Genomic DNA, 19,614 nt, shown 5'->3' on the forward strand with positions numbered 1-19,614 from the left:
AGCACTCCCCATTCTAGTTAGACAACTTTAATGCCATTTTTAATCTATAAACCCTGTTCATCCACTATTTAGTTTAATTACAACCAATATGTTAAATAAATAAGCCTGTTACAGGGATCAACATTTGGCAGTGCCACTGAGTGGACGTCACCCGGGGCAGATGGGTGAATTTCTTGACTAATATGCACTTTAAAGGGAATTGATGTTTGCAAGGATTGGATCAATGAGAAGCTGCTTCAGTTTTTCCACATGGAGTTGCTATGCAACAGTCTGCATTCATGTGTATTTTATGTTTTAGTATGTTTGTTGTTTTTTAAGTATTACTTTTCATGTTTTAATAATAATAATAATTCTTTACATTTATATAGCGCTTTTCTCTCTACTCAAGGTTTTATATAATTTCTGTCGGTTAATTTATCAGTTGTTTATTATGTACTGTCAATTTAACTGCACTTCCATTCCTTGTGCTTTGTCAGTGGGACCTCAGGAGATGGAGCCATCCAGACATCACTCCTTCTGAGACCTCACCCTAGTTTTTTAAGACCATATCTGAGTAAGCTCAAATCAGGAGTTGTTTTGCATTTGTGAAAAAAGTTGTGAGTATTGCTTTTTTCATTGAATTTTCTGGTTTGATTGACTTATTTTTGCTTCTGTCCCTTTTTTTTTTCTTTTGGATTGTGGATTTTGACTTATTTTCTTAGGATTACTTTTTAGGCAACTCCTTTTTGCCTATTTTTTGCTTTTAGAGCATATTTTTCAAATTGTTTTTCTAGTCAGTCCTTTATTTATAAAAAAAATTGTGTGCATAAGCTGAAGGTTGATGGTGTCCCAAAGTCTTGAAAAGTCAGAAAATAAAGTGAAAGCTCAGCAAGTTAATTAATCCAGCTTCCCATTTCCGTGGTCTGCTAGACAAGAAGCCCTTAGTTAGAAGTTTTTAGGCTAGCTAGATTTCGAGTGAGTCTCCTTGGGCAGGCTGTTTAGGTTGTGGCCCTTCCTGTATGGACCTTTTAGTAAGCCAAACACCCATTTTGTTTTGTTTGGGTCTCCAAGTCTTTGCAATGCATATGTGTCACAAAAAGTGGATGTTCTGTGTGAATGCTAGTCAGGGGTATATGGTGGCTTGGTAATTTGTGTGCAGAGTATGCACCGCATATGTCCATCTACTCTTTTTCTGCCGTATTTCCCCCAGGGAACACATACATAAAATTCTATATATCTATTTAAAATAGAAATATCCTAATAGCATTCTCGACAGTTAATGTTTTATATATTTCAGTAAACACTAGAGCAATGACAAAGACATCCTGATTTCCATGGCATATACTGACTTCTCTACCAAAGACTGGGTTAACTGATCTGTACTGTTATGGGAGGAAAAAACATACTTCTACCCAGATCACATTTCCTTTTAACTAATGTTGGTGCCCCTTCACATTACTCTTTTGTGGCATTTAGAACACATGCAGGGCTTAATGGCCCATAGCAACTCTTGAATTCCCACTTTCTTATGAAGAAACTCCCCAGTGTCACAGTGGCTCTAACTTTTTTTTTTTTTTGGAGGATCTATATGATACTCTGTTGTCATGTGCTCTCCTGGTGGAAACCACCTCTTACCAAATGAATACCTCAAAAAATTGCACAATTTAAAATATACAAATAAACAGCAAACTATATATTGCAATTATTTGACGTTTCAAGGCAATTAGCATTAAACATGTACAAAAATTCTAAATCTATTAAATATACTGTACACTCATTTTGGGCCCATCTCAGAGCTTGCAGACTGTTTACAGGAGCTTACATAATAATTGACTGCATAAAAATGCAAAAAGGATAAACTAAAAGAATGTCCCAAAACTCTAAGCATGACGGTAAGATGTGTTCATTGATTTGCTTACCAGAAAATGTGCCCATTCCCACCACGTGAGAAACGTCTCACTGGACGTCCACTAATCATTTACAAATATTTTAATCCATTCATCCATTTTCAAAGCTGCTAGATCAAAATTTAAGATCACAGAAGCTGCAGCACAAGGCAAAGGCCAATACTGGATAGGTCACCAGCTACTTATAGGGTACACTCATGCACACATCTACCAACACTAACATTAAGTTATTATGTCTTTGGAATGTGGGAGGAAAACAGGAGCACCTGAAAAAAAGTGATAAAACTACCATGATAACTGTGTTACAAATAACATTACGTACTGTGAATATAGTATCACTGTAGAAAATAGGTTGCCACCATGTCAGATAGACCTGAATTGATTTAGTTAAAGAATTGAATTGATTCTAAAAATTTTATTGTGACTAAAAGATGAGGCAAGACTCATTCCTTTCATATCAACACCAACTCAAACACATATTCTTTGGTTTCCCCTTCATCTTGATGCACATCCTCACCCAATCACCCTCTCTCTGCCCTTCACTCCATATGCCCAAACCACCTTAAGCCTGTTTCTCCTCAGCACAACACTTATCACCTGTACACCATGTTTTTCTCTGAACTCAGCGTCCATCTTACTTCCACTCCACACATTCACCGGATCATTCTCTTTTCTCTAGTTTTGCTTTGTTTCACTTCATCGGCCATCTCTGTCTCACACAGCCTAATACTTCTCATTGTGATTGACAGTAATGGGATTAAGCATACACAAAAGAAGTGCACAGAGAATTTGCTGAAAAAGGAGAACAAACAGGATAATGATGTTCACAGTGAGAAAACAAAGGGGCCAAGCTATAAATTTTCAAAAAGTCTGAAACAGATATGGATATTAAAAGCAGTGGGCCCAACTGGACTGGTGTAAGAAATGTTGATGGTAGCAGAAGGTCCTGGTCTTGAAAGGTTCAAGTTCAAGTTCAAGCACTTTATTGCCATTGTGTAACACAACGAAATTACTTTTTGTGACAGCCCCAAGGTGCATTTAAAGAAAAGTCAAATAATTCCAAATATGTTGCATACAGTGTTAAGTGATCAAGTAACCAGAGCAAATTATTATTGCTCAAAGTACAACAGCATAACAGGTCTATGCAAGATGACTGTGTGTGAAGGGAGGATTTCTGAACATTAGAAATGAGTATGCTTGTTCCATACAAATGAAAGGGCAATCCATTGGAGTGCTGGTCATGTCAATCAATCAAGGTTAAGTAATGAAAGTTTTGAAAGAGCTTTAGAGAAGAGAATCAGGGATCAGGTGAAAGTTAAAGAATTAAAGTTTGGTTTCATGCCTTTGAAGGGAAAAACAGACACAATCTTTGCTGTCAGACAAATGCAGGAAAAGCAACTGACAAAGGGAAAGAAACTGCATTATGAATTTGTAGATCTAGAAAAGGCATTTGACAGGATGCCATGAGAGGTGGGGAGGTGGACATGAATGGTTAGTGTCTAAAGCAGACCTGGGCATTGTACGGCCCTCGGGTCATATCTAACACTTTGGCTGTCCATAACTGACCCAAATTAGGTCAATGGGAAATTAGAAATCAAACATAATAATCGCATAACTGCATTGTTTTTTGTTTTTTTTTGAAGGCAACTCTTATTTTTTTATGTACCTAATCAATTTATGTAAGTTTGTGAGTGCAAATTAACCATGTCATTGATGTTGTAACTAAACTCAGAGACATTTTGTTGCACTGTTGGAGGAGCATGACACTGAACATGGTGGTATATGCTAACACACTGCTGTCAGATGGGTTAGCCTGGGTAAAGTGCTTGAAAGTGTATAGGACCTGAGAGCAGAAATTCGAGAGTTTTGTGAGAAGAAAGGAAAGGACATCTCACAGCTCTTAGATGCCAACTGGTTGCTAGATCTTGCATTTACAATTGATGTGACTGCATTAATGAATAAACTAAATGTCACACTGCAAGGCAAGCAACTCTTTGTATATAAAATGTATAGCCTGATGAGAAACTTGCAGTTTCCTTCAAGCCATTTGGAGGGCAACATTCTCACTCACAAGCCACACTATCAGCAGATCACCTCTGCAGGTACTCATCCATGTTAGGAGCACTGCATGGTATGTTTTCAAGACGATTCAAAGACTTCAAAACAGTTGAGTGTGAAATGCACATGATTTCTTCTCCTTTCACTTGCATTGTGGAATATACACACTGATATTAAGCTCAAACTCATTGACCAGCAGTCTGATACACTACTGGCAGAGAACTTTATGTCAGTATCATTGCTGGATTTTTATTCTTCTCTCAAAGATGAGAACCTTCCATATATGAGGAGGCATGTTCAGAAGATGTTGATTATCTTTGGATCTACATACATTTGTTAACATTCTCATAAATTTCACTCATCTGTCAGCTGTCCTTCGCATATAAAACTCAAACAGCCTAATTGTAACATCTACTCTTACCAGTAGCAGCTAATCAAAACCATACAATTTACTACTTTTTATAAAGAGATAAAATTAATGTGGAGCAGAATTGAGTTCAGCCAATTGGTCTGGCCCAACAAAACAGTCCCAGTTTCTCATATGGCCCCCTGGGAAAATTAATTGCCCACCCCTGGTTTAAAGTGATGTTGAGAAAGGATGAATGGTGTCTAGAACAGCAGATGGGGATAGTTAATGTTTTGAGGTGAAGCTGTACAAGGGATCCATTCTGAGTTCATTACTTTTCATGGTAATGATGGAGGCAGTAATTAGAGAAGTGTGTGAAAGGTTTCCATTTTTCCAGGTTTCCATGATTTCATGGAAGACGATACTAAATTTGAAATCTGGTTCTGAAGCAAAACTGATCAAGGTAAATGCAAGAAAGACCAATGTTATAGTTAGAGTTGTAGGTGTAAGAGAAGTAGAAATGTCGGGTGCATTGCCATGTGGAGTATGCAGTAAAGCTGTTGTAAGAAATTCAACACAATAAATAGGTTGTTGGAATTGGCTGCATAAAAGACGTAGTGGTGTTAAGAGTGGTCTGCATGTGGTGAGTGCAACATTTGTTTGTAGAAAGTTTTTTCAGGAGTGCAAAAGGCAGATGTAGCACCTGTAAATGTAGATATCATCAGTAGACTAGTTTTGGAGATACTGTAGTAGAGAATTTCAACTTCCTAGGTGTGGGCACAGCAGTGATAGTCAAGGTGAGAGGTACAGTACATGGAAGAAATTCTATAAGATGTCTCCATTCTGTCTTCTGGCATTAAAGAGAAAAGAGGCTAATGCAAGTAGTGACAAGACATTTATTTGAATAGCTCGTTACAGCCTAAAAACAACCTTTAATTTAACTTTACGACTAGGATGGTAAAATTGGATGGTGCTTTTCATGTGATCTGTATGTTTAATTCCACAGTTCAAAGTCATGACTTTATGGTAACTGAAACTTCAACCTGACCTAGTATGTGCACGCATTTGTATGTTTGCAATACACATCTAAGTGGGGTTCCTACACTATATACACTGTACATTATAACAGGGTTTAGGTCAGACTCCAAGAGAACCTGATTAATATAAACTGATTGTAAAATACAAATATTAGTGTTATTGTCTAGTGGTCTGTTCTGATAAAATTTAACAAAAGAAAATGTGAAAGTATGTGCAACGCAGGAAGAGAATATTCTTTATGAATTTATCAAGGCAGAAACTGGATGAGAAATAATCAAAGTGAATTAGTGAAATGTAATCTCAAATGATAATATTACAGTCAGGTTACAATACCTGTAGTGCAGCACTGAGGCAGACCAAAGCTTTTACTACCCTGAAGACAATGTGGCTGGATTTCAGAGCTGAGATGGCAGTACAGATTATGTCTGTCTCTCATCATACTCTTCCTCCCAGGCCATATCTCAAGTCAACTTTACATTCATTCCTTCAGTACTATTTAATGTAATAAAAATACCTGCCTTCCTCATGTGTTCACTTTTTTTAATATTTGACATAGTTCATGTAAAGGTATACATCATCTCAGAGCCCTGTTTGGATAACCACACATATACATACTGTAAATTTTAAACAAAAAAATAATCATTAAATGGCTTGCTCGGGGTAATACAGTGAATCACTATTAATTCTAAACCCTTTAGCCTTGGGGTTTCAAGTTCCTCTTAGCCATTATGTCACAATGTCATTTCCATTAGACTATTGTAAAAGAGAAGCAATGTCTTTTCCTGTAACATTTGCCACAGAATATCTGATGCCCTCAAGTTAAAGGATGTTAATGTACACTAAGCCTGACTGACTAGCTTGCTCCAAGCTAAATTCAGTTCCAGAACGCTAAATTATTCCTAAACAGGGTTGGCCACCTGTCTACTACTGTCACAGATTTGTTTTTATCTTTCCTTATTGTTATGTGACTTATTTTTAAATCAAAAGTAAAATAAAATGGCTTAACTAAACTATATGACCAGTATACAAACTATAAAAATAAATAATGAGATTCAAAAATATAATTAAATAATGTGATTCATAAATATAAATACATTTGTCATGCGATAAAAAAACAAATGAAAAACTTTTTTCTGAAAGTCACAGGAGAAGGCAGATAGTGGTGGGCTGGCATTCAACATTAAAAACAAAATTTGTTCAGTAATAACCAGCTTTGGTTTACTTTTCAAGTAGATGCAGAGTAGAGTAGAACTTGTCTGAATTGGACTTTAACCTGTACAGGAACAGAAATGAAGCTGCGGTTCTTAACACTAAAACCACTAAAAAGTGAAATCAACTGGAAGGTCACACTGAAATTAATTACTGTATATGCAATTATGCATCATTTTTATTATGTTAACGCAAAGCCTTTACATTACACTAGTGTTATACCTGCCATACAAATATTGGTTTACTTTTTCTTTTTTTTTCTTTTTTTTTGTAAAATGAAATCACCTGAGTAAAGGATTGCCAGAAGCTCAAATAAACAACCTTCTTAGCATGAAAATCATGTCAGGGATAATGATTTTGTGTTTCCAAGTCTGTACCCTGCCATGAACAGTTCATATAACTTGTTTCTTAAATAATCTGGACAAGCAAAATCCCCTTCCATATGCTTGTCATTCCCTCTTTTACCTCTGAGGTCTGTGACACTTTAACAGGCCAACAGGACCTTGTTGTAAAATGTCAGCTTTCATCCTCGCTCTATAATCCAGTGTGAAATCCTCTAATTATAATTTACACATTCATTCTAGGGTTATGTTCAGTTAACTCCTTAGATCAAAGTCAAGTCTGAAGCAGCAGTGCAGCAGAGAGAAATGACTGACTTCTTCAGATATATTTTAAAATATAAATTATAGTCCATATCGGAGGCAAATAGCAAGTAGCTAAAATCTTGTTAAGAAAATCAACTGCTGAGACTGGTAAGGCTTGCACCTCCTGGGATTTATTGTGAAATTTAACTTATTTTTAGGCAAGAAAAAATATGGTCTTCATCTTCAGCTTTGTAAATCATCCCTTTATATATTTTTGTTTTACTTTACTCTGATCATCATGAAGGGTGGGCCAGAGTAGCGTTAAAATTGGCTCCTTGTTTTAACGCTATTTTCCATAATGAATCAATAAAATTTAGAATCCAACATGTTGAAGGTGAAGATGCTTACAATATAATAAACTCATGGTACAGCATTGTCTGTAAAATAATTGGCATCTTATTTCAAGACATCCAGAACAAAAAAAGCAAAGCTTTACCAAATTTACACATACCATTACAAGATTTGCTGAAACTACTTTTGTAAAGTTAATACAGCAAGCAGGAAGCAAAAGCTTGATGTGTATTCTCTCACAAATGAATGAATACATAAATAAATTAGCACAGCTGAATGCCAAAAGTGTCACTTTGTACTAATCTGAATGCATGTAGCACAGCCAGGCAACACAAACACAACTCTTTCTTGACACCATGCTTTAGCTCCTGAAATACATCTGCACTCTAGGATCAAACTGGATTACCCGGATTCAGTGGGCTAAGAAACTAAATCTGGCACTAAGGAGTGCAAGTGCACAGCTCACATGGGGCATTTGTGGGCATTAGGACATGGGTCCCAAAATAAACCAGAAGCATCTTACAAATGGTGAAAGAAAAACCTAACATTTGAGAGGCATGAGGTCAGAAATGCATGAAGACTCATTTCTCATCTGTTCAAAAGGAGGTACTAATAAGTGTTTCCTAATGACACAGAGATTCCCATATCTACACTTTTAATTATCAATAAGAACAATTTTCAAACCTTAAATATGTGTTTGTGTTTAAAAATCACAAAGATCTGAGAAGAATGCACACAATTGTTTAAGCAAAACAATATCAGGTTTAAGAAAGAAAGAAAGAAAGAAAGAAAGAAAGAAAGAAAGAAAGAAAGAAAGAAAGAAAGAAAGAAAGAAAGAAAGAAAGAAAGAAAGAAAGAAAGAAAGAAAGAAAGACTGTGCTGGTCAGATTTTAGTCATGTCAAGGCTCAAACAGGAGAGCTGATACAGCAGTGCAGCAAGTGAAGTTGAAAAATGCAAAGCTGTCCCAGTTTTCTCAAAGAATTAGGTCACCAAAAGCAGTTTACATCATTTAAAGCTATTTGTTAGAATAATGAAGAGCACAATGACAGTATTAAAAAAAAAAAAAAAACAGAAAATGTTATTGCTTCTGTTGCATTTTATTTTTTTCTGTTGGCTTAGATGCCGCTTGGGCAGTTCTTTCAAATAGTGAGAAGCAGAGTAGGAAAGTGGGGGATGGGACATACCGTTTTATTAAGGAAAAGTATCACAGCTTTTAAAGGTATAATTCATAAAAAGGTATAACTTTTAAAGGTATAATTCAGAAATAACAAACCTGTAAAACAATATTAAAATAAAGGGTATATGAGTTGCTTTAATCATGACTCTTATGTAATCAAATAACACCTTACATTTCCCTTTGTGCTACTTTTCCCAATGAATGTAACTTATACCAAACACATATATATACAAGTAAACTTGCTTGTGTATTGTTATAGACCATCAATCAGTAATGTATATAACTAGAAAGTTTATGATAAAAGTACATTATTTTTCTTTATTAATCTTGCCACCCAGCCCCATTCCAAACTACCTCATTGCTTTATTGGACTTATAAAGCTATTAATTTAGTTCTAGCGCTTGGGAAATCTGAATATTCTCTCTGTGTACAGTATGTCTTGTTTCCCCATGGCTCCTGGGTTTCCCCCAACACATTTCAAAGATGTGTATTTTAGGTTAGCTGGCATCTTTGGACTGACACAGCATGAGTGAGTGTGGGTGTGTACGTAAGTGCATGCTGACTAGCTCTTTTAGTAGGGGTGGTTGCAGCCTTGTATCTAGTACAGCCATGGCCAATTGCTGCCTTCTGCAACCCTGAATAGAGTAAGTGGGTTTGGAAATGGATGGACAGGTTGCTGTACAAAGCAGAAACCCTTCCTACAATCCAGGCTTTCCTAAATAAATATGATGGCCAAAGTCTGTATATGCTTGCCTAGTTTGTGCACAAATATACAAATTAACGACCTAGAGTTATTCCTTGAAAGTGCCCTAATCCACAATTCTTGTAACATACCTAACTTATATTTGGCAACAGTTAACACAAAAACATTACACAGTTGTTTTTAATATTCCTAGACTTTGAATTTTCATTGTTGTATTATGTGTAAAAGATCAGTTATGGCAAGGGATGAGAGTGTGAGACAATGACAATCATAAAATACTATTAACATATTAGGAAGACTTGAATGAATATATCCAAACATTATGAAATGTATGGTTCTTCTAAAAATTGTTAATTCTCTGGTGAATGGGTGCTTCTATGGCTTGAGCAGCCTGCACATATACAGATAACAGGGTTAAAATGGTTGCCAAGGAAACTAAGTTAGAACAGGGATCTCTGTTTAAGTTAGGTTTACAGTGGACGCATTAACTCTAAAAGTACTGTATTGATAAAGGTTGTATTAGATTCCTACACAAATCCCATATTGGACTTTGACTGGGAAATTAAATATATTAGGAAATTAAATGTATGTATTAAAAGCGAATATTGAAATCATTCCACGGCAGTTATTACAGAAAAGTCAAATTCAAAGGTTTCAAGTAGAGAGCTGGCTCTGTGTGACACCCAATTTTCCTTCTAAACATTGTGCTGTTTCACTATTTATAAGTTTGCTTGTGCTTTAAGAAGTGACTCTGATTTAGTCTTAACATTGAATGGCTCCTATTATAGTCCAATTGCAAAGCAATTACTAATACCTTAAGTTTAACCTACCTGCCAGGCAACGTCTCCCTCGGAAGCTAACCACCTATTTTTTCAGTGTCACATAACTGTATTACTATCTCGAATGGGTATTATTTTGCTAAAATAATATTGAGCCCTGAAACTTTTATACAGTAATCCCTCCTCCATCATGGGGGTTGCGTTCCAGAACCCCCCGCGAAAGGTGAAAATCTGCGAAGTAGAAACCATATGTTTATATGGTTATTTTTATATTGTCATGCTTGGGTCACAGATTTGCACAGAAACACAGGAAGTTGTAGAGAGACCGGAACTTTATTCAAACACTGCAAACAAACATTTGTCTCTTTTTCAAAAGTTTAAACGTGCTCCGTGACAAGACAGAGATGACAGTTCCGTCTCACAATTAAAAGAATGCAAACATATCTTCCTCTTCAAAGGAGTGCACGTCAGGAGCAGATAATGTCAGAGAGAGAGAGAAAAGCAAACAAATCAATAGGGCTGTTTGGCTTTTAAGTATGAGAAGCACCGGGGCACAAAGCTGTTGAAGGCGGCAGCACACACCGCCTCCGTCAGGATCAGAGAATGTCAGCGCAAGAGAGAGAGAGAAAAGTAAGTTGGGTAGCTTCTCAGCCAGCTGCCAATAGCGTCCCTTGTATGAAATCAACTGGGCAAACCAACTGAGGAAGCATGTACCAGAAATTAAAAGACCCATTGTCCGCAGAAATCCGCGAACCAGCAAAAAATCCACGATATATATTTAAATACGCTTACATATAAAATCCGCGATAGAGTGAAGCCGCGAAAGGCGAAGCGCGATATAGCGAGGGATTACTGTATAGAGGGAGTGTCTAGGGCAAAAATTACCCTTGTCCTTTCATAATGTTAAACACTACTATATTCATTTTTTTCCATTGAATTAAAAGAACACTGTGTTTACTTGTATGTTGTTTTCATTTTGTGCTTTAATGCACTCATACACTTGTCTATTCTAGTTGACAGATATACTATGGGATGTCTGAGTATGCGCATTCTAAAACAGCAAAACAATCACAACTCAGGAAAGCAAAGTTCAAATTTCGTTATTTATGTGACTTACTGTATGCATTTCCCATTTCCAATACTGTCTAATGTAATTCATTTGTATAGGGGGCTGGTGTTTACTGAATCAGCACTGGGCTCAGAGCAGGTATTCAACCCTGATAATACAACAGAATCATTAAACCATCGCCTGTGGTGCTTCTTTGAGCCATCATCTTTAGGTGCTGAAAAACCTTTACTCTGGAAGATGGATGGTTACCTCTAGTAGAGTATTCTTTCTGTGCTCTTAATCTTCCAATATGCTTCTTTGCTGGTCTATTATCTTTTTTATGCCCACACTGTGCTCTTGTCTGATGCTTTCTTACCTTATCAGTGCAATATTGCTTCTGTCTTTCCTCTAAATTCACATCCTCCAGTCATCAAATGTGCTACACAAACTACAGTTTAGTCTGATAGTATTTGGACAGTGACACAATTTTCATAATTTTGGATCTAATTAACTCAAAGGGTTTAACAGAAATCATATGAGTCATTTAGGAATAACAGCAGTTTTTGTACATGGGCGCCCCCATTTTTAGGGGATCAAACGTATTGGGACAATTGACTGACAAGCTGTTCCATAGCCAGGTGTGAGCATGTCCCTCATTATTTCTTAACTATTAAGCAGGTAGAAGGTCTGGAGTTGATTCCAAGTGTGGAATTTTCATTTAGAAACTGTCACAGCTAAATCTGAATATAAGGCCCAAAGATCTGTTCATGCAAGTAAAAACAGTCCATCATTAGGCAAAGAAAATAAACCAAACCCATCCGAGAGATAGCAAAAACACCAGGAGTGGTCACATCAACAATCTTGTGCATTCTTAAAGAGAAGGAATGCACTGGTGAGTTCAGCAACACCAAAAAGCCTGGACAACCATGGAAGACAACTGGATGATCAAAGAATTCTTTCCTTGGTGAAGAAAAACCACTTCATGACATTTAGCCAAACCAAGAACACTATCTGGGAGGTAGACTTATCATGGCCAAAGTTTACAATCAACAGAAGACACTGAGTGGAGGCATGATCAGGCATTGCTGTGAATGAAAGTCTTTGACTAGTGTGTATTGATTATGACTGCTAATAGGATGAATTATGAAGTGTACAGGGCTATACTTTCTGCTCAGATTCAGACAAATGGTGCAAAACCGATAGGACTATGCTTCCCAGTACAGATCGGCAATGATCTAAAACATACTGTGACAGCAAACTAAGTGCTTTGCAAGGAAAAGAAGTGGAATATTCTTCAATGACCAAGTCAATGAAATTACCTCAACCCAAATGGACGTGTATTTGACTTGCTGAACACTACACTGAAGGCAGAAAGTCCAACAAACAAGCAGCACCCGAAGACAGCAGCAGTAAAGGCCTGTCAAAGCATGGCCATGGGTACCAGACTTCAGGCAGTCACTGACTGCCAAGGATTAAAAATGATCATTACATTCATGATTAAGTTAGTTAAAACTTCTGAGCCCCTGAAAATGCAGGAACCATGTATACAAATGGCTATCTTTTCCAAATGGCTCATACAATGTTTTTGCTAAATGCCTTAAATTAAAGCTTCAAGTCTATACTACAATCACATTACCTCACTTAAAATCCACTGTGGTAGCACACAGAGCCAAAATGATGAAAACTGTATCTCTGTCCAGATATTTATGGACCTAACTGTATATACTATACAGTATAGTGTTGTCTTTCCACTTGCTAGTTGATAAACCTCAACTTCCTCTGATGTGAAGAACTGACATCAATGGAGTATATATACAATACTTATTGCTTTACACCTATCAATAACAAGTAGTTTGTGATCCAATCACATATGGATAGCACTTGGCTACATTGAAAACCAGCTGTAAATGTGCCTTTGTTCAGACTGTCATCGGATAATTCACACCACATTCGAAGGTGATCACAAATAGACACCAACCACACTTAACAAAAAGGGCAAATGTGCTTTGTATTCACATACAACCACATACAGTAAGTGGAAGGTAATGTGAATCTTGGTGTGGAATCTGACATTGGCTCTCTGTCTGGACATGAAGTGGACACTGGAGGCATTTTTTAATGCCAGATACAATCTAGATTCAAAACACATATTAATGCCAGGTGCTATTGATACTACTGAAACTCTCATACAAATGACAAGCATGTAACAAATAGCATACTGTAAATACATTTGCCATACCACTGAGTGTAGAAGACACTCAGAGACAACTCTAACAAAAGGTGGTACAGGTGACCATTTCATGAAAATAAGTTTATAGCCTTGAGTTTATAAGCATAAGCAAGGGTATCCTGTAAAAGAAAATAAAACTATAATAAATAACAGCTAGGTAGAATAGAAAGGAACAGAAAATTGGAATGGAGTTGGTAGGCTAGCAGCTTCAAATGACATATTTTAAAGACATATTTCACACTCTCTTAAAAGAGCACAGGTTGAATATTTCAGTGATCAAATACTGTACTGTCGGCTGAGCCTGCACCACTGCATAACCACCAGGGCATAATTTTATGCAAAAAAACTGAGCACAAATACAAAAATCAAACAGGAATGAATCAAGAAAAAAAGAAGAGAAAATTAAGCAAATAAAACACAAGAGCCAGAACCTGAAAGCAACTATACTTGCTTGGGGCTTAAAGGTTAAAAGGCTCTTTAAATGAGTGGCTGATTACTGATGAACAAGTACATGTGTTTAGCTGTCATGACAAACAGCTAAAGCCAACAAGCTAGGTATGTGATCTGTGAGAATATATATTATATCATTTAGCACTCTACATGGCATGTTAGACGTCCTTGTTCAAATCTCAAAGTGGCCAGTGCAGCAAAAGCTGCCATTTATTCAACAAGAAAACAGTCAGATATATTGCATCTGTGTCTGGTTTGAGACATGAGGTACACATTCAAAAACAGGGTACAAACTGGGCAAACAGATGTGTATTTGTATCTAGCTGTAAAGTTTGTACTTTTTCTTGTTTGCCTTTAAAAAATTAAGCTTGATTGTAAACAGGTATTAGTGTTGTCTCCTCTGAGTCCTGGGGCCTCAAGTATAAACGGTGCATACGCACAAAAATGTTGCGTAAGCCCGTTTCCACACTCAAATCACGATGTATAAAACCTAAACTTGGTGTAAAGCCACACACATTTTCACATTAGCTAAATGCTTGGCGTACGCAAGTTCTCAGCTCAGTTTTACAAACTGGCGGCACCCAGTGTCAAAGCAGTGCTTTTGTTCCAGTGTGGTTTCAATTTCTTTTTTAGATCCACATCCCTGAAGTGGCTTTATAAATACACTGAAATGAACCGCATTTTGTTTATTAGTTTAAGGCATCTGATTGTAATTAACCTGTAACAATATAATGGTCCACGGAATGGCCAAACTATTCCAAATACCATAGCTGCTTTAGCCTTGTTGCACCACTCAGCCTATTTATCCCACAGTATCTGAGTGTGCAATCTGATCGGAAAGAGAATTATCGGTGTACAGCATCAAGCACATGCTACCTCACCCATGCTGTCTATTGAACTACTCTCAAACGGCAAATGCTTCATAGCATTTCCTGTAGGGACATCGTGGTTCAGAAACAGTTTCATCCCAAGAACTATAAACGCAATCAATCAGTCCATCAAGTACTCCTTGCAGAATTGTTTGTACTTATTAGTACAATTACCTCACTGTAAACTTGCGATACAGTTCTAATATTGCACAACCTGCGCCACTTTATAAAGCACGTATTTACATATGATGACGATATCATTTTTAAGATGAAATGCAGCAAAATGTTTATTACATTATACAGATAAAATGTTAACATCATTTAAATAATCTATATTGTTAATAAATAAACATGTGTGGACACGGTGGCGCAGCACTAGCTAGTTCAAGGATTGTTCCCGCCTCGCGCTGTATTCTTGCTGGGGCTGGCACGACACTGGAAGAATAGATGGATGGAATAATTAAACATGTACTACGAAGATATTTCAACATTACTTAAAAGTTTTAAAGAATCTGCGTTCTATGCTTACAGATGGCTTAACATCTATTACACAGCTGATTGTGTAGCGATTGGTTACTTTGAGAAAGAAAAGGAAGGACAGGAATTGGGAGTTAGTACATTAGAAAGAGACAGTACTGCTGCAATAAATTATTTAATCGAATGTTGCGCCTGGCGCAACAAGCATCTTGCGTGAGGCAGTCTCTGGACAGGGCGCCAGCTCATCACTATCACTGCTCCACCGTGTTCCCATGTTTAATAACATGCTTTAACTCCTATCATCATGAAAATGATATTAAGTATGCATCTCAGTATTTTAATTATTCAGAGAGCTGTAATATCACAAATGCAGTGGATTCTGTGTCCAGTCGGAGAACACGTAGTGATTCATACACATAGAGCACATAGAAGAACACATACAAAACAAAGCATTTATAGTGCTACTTTAGTTACGATGGTATTTGAGAAACTAGTAAATTAAACGATTTAAAGTTTATGATGTTCTACTTTAATGACAAAATAAACTATGTGATTAAAGTGGAAATTTTGAGATTAAAGTTGACATTTCAAGCTTTTTTCAACTGTGTCCCTATTTTTATTTTATTTTCTCTGTACCCTAATAAGCTTTCATATGACACTCAGACGGTGGGATACGACTCGCCTTTTCACAGACCGTTGAGCTTAAGGGCTATTTATATTGATTTGCATATTCAAAAAGGCATAATTCTGGGAGGAGTTTAGGTGGGGAAGCAGGCGCGTGCACGTGCGTTACTTTTCACGCTGACCAGGATTTATGGAGCAGAAAAATATGGAAGCTGTGGATTTTTTTGTGCGTACACACATTTCCGCTTTTGTAATTACGCCATGTTTTAGTGTGAATTCTATGCATGGCATTATGCATGAGGTTCCTGGTCAGTTAGAGAAAGCATGATGCTGGATTTATAAATTATAAATACATGTCCACGGCAAATTAAACTATAATTGGGGTGGTAGTGAGGCTTTTACTATCAATGTGACTGACCGTTTACTGATGGGGTTCCCTCTAGACCAGGGGTCTGCAACCTTCACTATCAAAAGAGCCATTTTGCCCCCCCTTCCTCCAAAGAAAAATAGTCTGGAGCCGCAAAACATAACACAGCTTATAAACTTTTAAAAGTTTTAATCTTTTTTTAGATTTTACATGTTATAACCACGGAATACAACAAACAGAAGTGCAGTGTGCATGTGTAGGGCTACTTTGAAATAAATTAAACTGAACTATGCAGGCCTATTTGGGTCCTTCCTATACCTGTGTAAAATTAAAATAAAAACTAGCCCACTTTAATATAAATAAAACATTTACATGTAGCTTAGCAGCTTTAAAAAAGTAAACATTAAATTCCATTTCAGTGTGCTGAATCAACTGAAGCACCTGAACATACAAAAAAACCTACATCAGCTCCGGGTCCGAAATGAATGTGTTTTGTTTTTCTGAAAAATAATAGCTTATTAAATGCTATTGTTGTCACCTGTTTAAAGTGACTTCTGTTTCTGAAGTTCGCTGCTGATCATCTCTATGTCGGGGCTGTACAATGTGACTTTGACCTTCACACAGGACTGCAGGCTCTCATGTGTGAGGCGGGAGCGATATTTGGACTTTATGAAGTTCATGCTTGAGAAAACTTGCTCACTTAAGTATGTTGTGCCAAAGATGGACAGGACTCCAAATGCATATTTTTTCATGTTCATATACGTTTCAGGAATGGCATTCCATGTGTCGAAAACAAATTTGTCGGGTTTGGGGAGGTTTTCAATATCACTCCATTTGTGCTCTTTAGCGAGAGTAGCCTTCTGACGGGTGACTTCTTCAAGATCCGCTGTCAGGCATTTGAACTTGGACACCCATTAATCTTTATCTGCTATGTCGTCCAGTTCAATTTCTAGATCGGGCTTACTTACTCCTGTGAATGCGGATGTGTTCAGCAGGGATGGGTCGATGTCCAGGGGTGTGACAGGGAAGGAGAGAGTGTGTGTTCTTCCTTTCTGAACTCACTGAATCTTTCTCTAAATGCAGCTTGCATTTTCTGAACAATTTCCCGTTTGTTTTTAAAGTCGGAGAATAGATGCTCTGATATTTTTATGAACGATTCTTTCATGTATTCTCCGTCTGTGAACGGCTTACCCCTCCTTACGATCTCTTGAGCTGCCACAAAACTAGCAGCTGTAGTTGACTGTGTAGAAGTGATCCACTTTTTGAAAGTATGTTTGCTCTGTTCAGCTTTCCGTTGCAGTTCTGAAATTGCTCTCTTTCGCTTATCTTCACTTGGGTATTTTTCAGTGAATGCTGAGAGCTTGTTTTGAAAATGTCTTTCAACGTTACATTTTTTGTTGTTCGATAATTTATCGCCACATATTAAGCACACCGGTAAGCCAGCGTCGTTGGCGGTGAAGGCAAATGCTTCTGTCCACGCAGAATTAAACTCTCTAAATTAGATGTTAGAGAAAAGCCAAGCAAAATGACACCTTTTATTGGCTAACTAGAAAGATTACAATATGCAAGCTTTCGAGGCAACTCAGGCCCCTTCTTCAGGCAAGATGTAATCAACTTGCCTGTAATTACATCTTGCCTGAAGAAGGGGCCTGAGTTGCCTCGAAAGCTTGCATATTGTAATCTTTCTAGTTAGCCAATAAAAGGTGTCATTTTGCTTGGCTTTTCTCTACATTCATAATGGCTAACACGGTACAACACCCTAGTACTATAAATTAGATGTTAAAATGTATAACAGTAGTAGTAGTAGTAAATAAACATATATATATATATATATATATATATATATATATATATATATATATATATATAAATACAAGTTAAATTAAGAAATTGCCATTATTCATTTTCATGGTTTTTATTTTTTTGTCAAGGCCAAAGGGAGCCACTGCAAGGAGGCTGAAGAGCCGCGTGTGGCTCCAGAGCCGCGGGTTGCCGACCCCTGCTCTAGACCAAAGGACTCCTTATATAAATAAGCACAAACTGAAATTTATTTTCTGAACTTCCCAATCAAATAAAATTAAAGTTATTATTTAAGATTTAATTTTATGTTTATCTGTGTACATTTAAGTAATTAAACACTTAGCTTTTCCTATGTGCAATTTATTTGTTTCCTATTAGGGTTTCAGGTGCTGCTTTCCACTTCTTCATGGGTCAGTAATCACAGCATGCTCCCAATCCCCCCAAATACATATCCCAATGGGTCAGGCACCAAGAATTTAAAACCAAACATTGTGATATTTGCAGTAGATGAATACCAAAACTAACGGAATGTTAAATACAGAACAATCTGTTGGTGTATGTCTCATCATCATGGAAGCTGAAAAGTGTCTGCCCTTGCTCTGTTCTGTGAAATGTGAATCCTCTCAGCAGGGATTATCATAAACAGAGGGCATCATTCACAGATTTACTCAGAGGTTCATTGATGGCAGTCTGAAATTTTCATGAGTTATCGTTTTCTCCAGTGTAATACATGTAAAATTAAAACAATGGCAAAATGACAGAAGCACAACAACACACATCCCTTTTAATTCCTGTGAAATATCAAAATACATTCATACTTTCAAAAAACACTCCGTAAGGTACTGTTCTTAAAGATTGTTTACTTAAGGCTAAGTTTTGAAGAAACTGCAGTAGTAAATTATATAATTAGAAAATAGAAAAGAAAATTGCAATGCTAATCATGGATGAACAATAATGTATAAGAAATCCAAAGTTAAAATTTAATTAAGCAAAAGGTACAATAAATATAATCTTATATAGTAATTTCAGTAATATATATAAATATTAGCTCAGAAAATGGTGCAAACTTTAAAAAAATACAATTTTGTGATACCTCTTGATTTTGATTTTGAAGATACAAAAGTAAAATGGGTACATTTTACTCAGTGCCTAGTCTCTGTCTGAGTGGGTTTCCTCCCACATTGCAAAAAGGTACAGGGTAGGTTAATTGTTGATTCTAAACTTGTCTCATTTGAGTGGCATACAGACCCTGCAACAGACTAGTACTCCATCTGGAATTGTTTTTATCTTGTGCCTGATGCTGCCTCTTAATAGGCTTTGCATTAAGCAGGTTTGACAATGCAGCCATAAACAGACAGGTAAATATACTCCACTGAATTTAAGGCACAATCTAGTGATGTTCCAATCAGATCTGAATCGAACTGTTTTTCACTACAATAGATTCAATTGGAAACTGGTTAATTAAACTTTATAATAATTTAGTTGTGGATCTCCGTTACGTAAGATATTATAGTAGCTGAGCTTTCACATGTCTTTCTTTGATGCAAACTTCCTGTAAACTGAAAGCATTAAGTAAGACTTTACCACAGTGAGAGAAGATTGGATTATTAGTCTTTA

At 36.8% G+C, this 19,614-nt stretch overlaps 1 protein-coding gene across 1 annotated transcript in view; it reads right to left on the reverse strand.

Annotated features, from left to right (window-relative positions):
* Nucleotides 1–19,614, reverse strand: part of LOC114658995 (dedicator of cytokinesis protein 4) — a 432,716-nt gene that overhangs the window by 339,190 nt on the left and 73,912 nt on the right.

The sequence above is a fragment of the Erpetoichthys calabaricus genome, chromosome 1, assembly GCF_900747795.2.
Source record: "Erpetoichthys calabaricus chromosome 1, fErpCal1.3, whole genome shotgun sequence".
NCBI classification, from domain to species: Eukaryota; Metazoa; Chordata; class Cladistia; order Polypteriformes; family Polypteridae; genus Erpetoichthys; species Erpetoichthys calabaricus.